We start from the raw sequence: 6,439 nt of genomic DNA, 5'->3' as shown, positions 1-6,439 counted from the left end.
AAGACATAATTATTAACAAATGCATTTTTCCACAAAATTTAAGAAGTCAAAAGTAAAAATGCTCAAACCTATGTTTATTAATCAATACACTAATATTTTGTGTTATTTGGAAATGATCTAGATATTTAATTAATATCCATTATCTAATTTAACTTATAAATTTAGTTACTACACAGATTATAGAAATCTTTAAACAGTATAAAATAATTATTTTTGTTATTGTGTACATTTGTAAACATTTATCTCTATTTGATTTATATTTTCTTTGGCCAAAATCACATTTTTATGATCTTAAAAACTTAACAGGTATAAAAACTGTGTGTCTGACTTGAAGTTAGTGTTAATAGACCAATTGTTTTAACTAGGCCAATATTTTTATTTACCAATGACTACCAAGTCATGTGAACTTGAAAAACTTGAGTTAGTTTTCTTATGAGTACTCAATTTTTAAGACCATTTGGTACATGTAGGTCATATACAAACACAGGTATACGTAAACATGTGTAAAAACATAGCACATACACATATATATGCACACATAAAAATACAGACAGAAACAAAGATCTTCTAGTCTTTATTCAAAATTGTAGCCAAGAGACAGGTGAAACTCAGTAGTTTGAAATGACAGTTGGAATCATTGTCCCTTTAAATGAAACTAAAGTTTCTGTGTCCAGATGACCTCTATTGAGTATGAGAAGACTCCAACTTTTTACGGTTATCTTAAAAATGTCCAGTTGTTTTGCACTAATAAGAGACACTTTAGGGAGGACTAAAGGAGTTTGAGGAATTTGATTCAACAGATAAGTGTTTCATCTGAAGGCTCATGAGCTGAGTAGCCTTAAATTTGAAAGTGTGCAACTTTAGTGACTTTTTCTTTAGATGTCTTGAGCAAGAGTTTTGGACAAATGCTTCGCTACAGTAGCAAATTCATCAGGCTTTTTCCCATCCAGGTCAGGGAAGATCATCCCAAAGACTAGATAAGAAACTAGAATTCAGTAGACTGTTATCATCCGCCAGGTGTTTAATACCAGCATTTTGTAACCAGGCATGATAATCATAAACATATTCATCAGGCCACTGCAAAAATTGTTGAATAATCTGTCAGTCAGTGCATTTGAGAAATAGAATAAGAATTTGTTTATAAAGATCTCAGTCTAATTTTTGAGCATTTGCTGGCCATTATCACCAGAAGGGTCATTACAATTAACCATTTTGATCTGTATCCTAGCCATATCTCCTACAAGTATGTGGATTAATTTATATATATATATATATATGAAAATCAAGGCTGAAAAATTTTAGTTAAAAAATCAAATTGCTTAAAAGAGATTGAGTCTTTTTTTTTAATCAGGGATTTAACCCAGGAGCACTTAATCACTGAGCTGTATCCCCAGTCCTTTTTATTTTTTATTTTTTGTATTTTATTTTGAGAGAGGGTCTCACTAAGTTGCTTAGGGCCTCACCAATTTCCTGAGGCTGGCTTTGAACTTTCCTGTCTCAGCTTCCTGAGCCGCTGGGTGCCACCACATCCTGTGATTGAGTCTTCTTTAATACTTGGAAGATACCTAATAATAACTGCAATTTAGCCTTTGTCCAAGGGACATATGTAATGACTTTAGTGTCATCCTCATTAGACCTAATTTTTAAAGAGACCATTCATATAGGTGGTGTATTAATCAGAGTTCTCTAGAGAAACAGAATCAACAGGAAATATGATTATAAAAAGGGGGTTTATTAGATTGGCTTACATGATCAGAAGCTGGATAGTCCACAATGGCCGTCTGCAGCTAGAGAGCTGGAAGAACCAGTAACTGTGCAGTCCAGGAGGCAGAAGCCCTAGAATAAGAGGGATCAACAGTGCCAACCTAGTCTGAGACCAAGGCTTCTGGAAACTCCCTCTAGAATCACTGGCAGAGTCCGCTTTGGAAGAGTGAAGAAGGGAGAGTCCGATATCCTCAGACGATGGAAGCAGCGATCAAGAACCCCGTCAAGAAGAGCCAAGCTTGCATCTGCCTCTGTTTCTTTGTTCTTCCAACTTTTATTCCATCCTATTGGACAGTGCTGCCCACGCTTAGGGAGGGGCTCCACTTCAGTTCACTGTCCCACATTCCAATTATTCCTAGACTCACCCTCATTGACATGCCCAGAAGCCTCTTAATCATTGGCATCTCTTAATCCAATCAAGTTGACAATTCAAATTAACCATTGCAGGTGGGTTCCTGAGTTTAATTCCAAGTGCTGCAAAAAGAAAAGAAATAGATGGATTGTCAGAGCTATGTTTTAGAGGGGCTTAATTTCAGTATTCTAAAAAGGATGCTCAGAGAGAGAAAGATAGCAAGTTGAAAAGCAGGGTGGGGGGCAGTCAAGAAAATGAGAGGTAGCAGAAAGCACAAGAAAAAGTGAATGCTTGGAAACTGTAGAGGGTTTTCAAGTTTGGAAATTCTTTGAGACAACTTCAAACTTGTCTTCCTCAAAGAAGCAAGAGTGCATTCATTCTTATGTTTAGTGACCTCGAAATACCAATTAAAATACACTTCATTCCCATTTGTTTAGTTTTTAAAATCATTTTCTATTTGAGCTTGCAAATAAACTAATTTTGAAACACGAAGAGTCCCAAGTGGACCAACACAAATAATATTTAGCCCATCATGGCATCATGGCAGAAATTTACAAGAAGAAGACTCCTAAGTTTTAATCATATAGGAAGCAGGAGTTCTAGATGGCAGTTGCCACCAGTAATGTCTTTAGAGAAGGAATTCCCAGTAAATGAAAGACAAAAATTTCCTTTGCTCACCTAAGATAAGGGATGCCCCTCACAGATACCTAGAGGAGGGATTTCCCTCCTACACAGCTGACAACAAAGGACCGCCAAAGAAAGATTTGGACCCTTGGCCAAAAATGCAGGAGGTTTGAAGACTCAGAGGACTTATCCACTACCCAATGCTGCCCAGGAAGCAAGGGGGTTGTATAGTCTCTAAAAGAAAGGAAGGTAGTAAAACACCATGATCTTGAATGCCCCCTTTTTTTTCCTAAAAGCCTAATCAAATTAAAGGACTAATGAGAGGAAGCTTGGGCCATGAAGTCCAGTTACATATCATCTTGAAGGACACTGACTTTCTCTTATGCACCCTGGGATCTAGGGCAAGCTAAAGTTACCTGTAGGAAGTTGATTTTTGTGCATACGCCAGGAGAGTTTCTCCTCAGGATGCTGGTCACACAAGCTTAACGAAGCAAGCTAATGCTGATGATGTCACTGCTTTTATACCTAACATACAAAGCCCTTCTCTCCATAGTGAATGACATGGAAATGAGGGTACATGTTACTTGTCCAGTGGCTGCCATTGAACAAAACACTGTGAGGGAGAGGAGACACTGCTTGGTGAAGCATCTTGAGGGCTGGGGGTGCTATTTGTCCAGCCTGTTGCTGCTGAACTGTTCTTAGAGCGGTCACTGATCTCTTGTAAGCTCAGACCAACAAATCATGTCTTACATGCCGTCTCCAGGCATTTTCTTTGGCCTCTCTGCAACCTACCCTACTGCCCTGGCACAACAGAGCTATAACTATGACAGGTTCAAAGGATTCCTGTAGGTGCCCTTACTGATGTCCACAGCAGCACCAGAAGTAGAGATGAAGCCCTTCAAATTCCACCGTGAACATCCTGTAATGTCAACCAATTCAGAAAAGGGAGAACTTTATTTGTAAAACTAAAAGAACTTTATTTGGGGGGGGGGGGGTCTTAGGAATTGCAATTTGGGAGACGGATTCAGATATATCTGTAGTAGTCCAGGAAGGTTGGGAAAGTGGGGTCTTACGTGGTCAAGCAGTGTTGACTTTATTAAAAAGTGAGAAAGAATGACTAGTGAATAATGGACATATATAATAACTGAAAATGTCCATAAAAGAAAAGTCCAACAACCTCTTGATGTGCATGTTGAGTCTGTGTGCAAAATGTAATTATCCAGTCATTCTGGCGGTTCCAGATGCCCACAGTCAAAGGGTAAAACGGCCCTTGGTTGGTAAGCCACAGCTTCCTGCGACATACTTTAACGGTAATTTCCTGGTTCCTAACTATTGTGTAAAGATGTTTTTTTCTGAACATTGTATCCTAAGAGTCACCTTAAAGTCTTTCTTATGGATATCCCAAACCAAGGGAAACTCAGATTCAAAACTGGGAGCTACGAACCAAAATCAAGAGCAAGCAGCTCTGACCATAAAAATCACAATCTAGAACTAAAATAGTAAAACCCAAGAAAGACACACTGTGTTCAACCCAGACCCAAGGTATTAGTGAACTCCTTAATTCCCCCAAGTCCTTAAAAACCCTCTTCACTGGCTGATGGGGATGCAGATTTGAGCGTGCCTCCAGTCTCCTAGTCAGCCAGCCTATAATTGAGTTATTTCTTTTTGCAAATACTAGTCTATAGTATTGACTTCTAATTTCATTGGGTAGTGAATCCATGCACAATATCAGAGGAAACCAAAGTTCACATTCCAGGCAGCAGCTTGAGACATGCCTAAGTCATTCTACCTTAAAGGCATCCTGGCTCCATTTTGAAATGTTGCTCTTGTTTCCAAACCAGGCCCCTTCTGCCCACCACAAGGTATGACAATAACCAAAACAACAAGTTTTGCAAAAGAGAGTTTATTCATGATACAGTCAATCATGTTATGACAGTGGAGCTAACCTCAAATATACCTCCTGAAGAAAAGAGTTTATGGTTATGAGGAGATAAATAGGGTGGTATGAGACCTGGGGAATGGTGATTAGAAGTAAGAAAGAATGAAGCTATCTGATCTGCACAAGCATAATCAAGCTTTATGGTTTTTCATAGGCTGTGCATTAGAAAAAGGCAAGTGCTGGTGTGGTCTGAGAGGAATTTTGACCCTCCAAAGCAAAATGTCACCCAAAGGACACTTGTGCAGGCCCAAGTAAAGGGTCAGTGGTTTCAACCAATTTTAGACAAAAGTGGCCTCCATGTTTCTGAAAACAACTTAAGTAACCATTCCTACCCGATGAAAATGTCAGAGGGGTTATCTATAGAAATGCTAATGAGAACATTGTTAACTAAGTCACTTCTAAAATTGATGTTTATCAAGAAATTGATAATTGGTGTTTAGCCAGTAACTAAAAACAAAGCTAGAGAGTTTCTTCAGATTTTCCCTTAGTTTTACTTTCACGGTAATTTTTCCATTTATTTTCACAGTCTTTAAGGAAATAATCAGTAATGAACATAAGCATATGTACTGAAGAATTCAGGTGCAGGGCACACTGGCACAGGCCTGTTATCCCAGACACTCAAGAGTCTGAGGCAGGAGGATCCTAAGTTGTAGGGCTGCCTGGGTAACTTAGCATGACCTTGTCTCAAAATAAAAATAAAAAAATAAAAAGGGCTGGGGATGTTGCGGAAGGCTCCTGTCAATCCCAGGGCATTTGCATGTGTTCTCACTCTCACACTACGTGTGCACACATACACAAATCTTCACTGCAAATTCATTTACAATAACATTTGGAAATGTTTTCTCAACCTAAAACAGAAGAGTATGTAAGAAAAGGAGTTTATTTGAGAATGAGGATGGCCACCCAGGAGACAACTATTCTAGTAGCCCAGAAAAGGGGACTCATGAATGGTGACGAGGTATCTGGCTTTATAGATTAAAGAAACAAACAAACAACCCCCCACCCCCCCCCCCCCCCAAAAAAAAAAAAAAAACAAAAACAAACCACGAAGGAGGTTGCAGCAAATTGGTTGTTGTTAATATATGTTAAACTTTTATTGAAAGAAGTGGTGATACGCATGAAAGGTCATTTCCACGTAATTTATTACTCAAATGGCGCCAGCGCCTAAATTGAAACGGTTAAAAGTTAAAGTTAACTAGATCACGAGACTGGAATCCCGGGGGACCTGACTGCTGTCCAACAACCCAGGTTCTCCAGGCCTGACAGGAGTTTGCAGAGACCCCTTTCTTTCAGTTATGTCTTCAGTTCTAAATGTTCAAAAACGCAGAAATGGATACGCAAGGTGTGCTATATTGTTAGGCTTATACTGTGCCGCTTATACAACTAAAACGAAATTTGAAATTAGTTTGAGAATTATTTGTAAATAAAAGTGGAGCCGTGCCGGACAAACCTGGTTAACAGCCAGGAGTGAGAACCGGATAAAGGCAGGTGAAATTGAAAAGTAGCTGAAGACAACTAGGGGCACTGGTTTCCTTCGCCCCGGTAAGGCATACAGCTGCCGGGCGTTCCATGACATCAGTGGAAGGGGATATGAATGTGACTTGATCCAGGTAGTTTCGGTAAGGGCAGCTCTATGAATCTGCTCACCTCCCTACAGGAGAATCGTCGATGTACGGAATTGACAGCCAAGATGGCAGCCCCCTCCGGTAAGCCACGATTAGGACGCCGCCATATATCGCCTGAGAACGTACGGCCCCCTT

This window comes from Sciurus vulgaris (genome assembly GCF_902686455.1).
Source record: "Sciurus vulgaris genome assembly, chromosome: 13".
Lineage (NCBI taxonomy): Eukaryota > Metazoa > Chordata > Mammalia > Rodentia > Sciuridae > Sciurus > Sciurus vulgaris.
Note: the sequence above shows the minus strand (reverse complement) of the source record.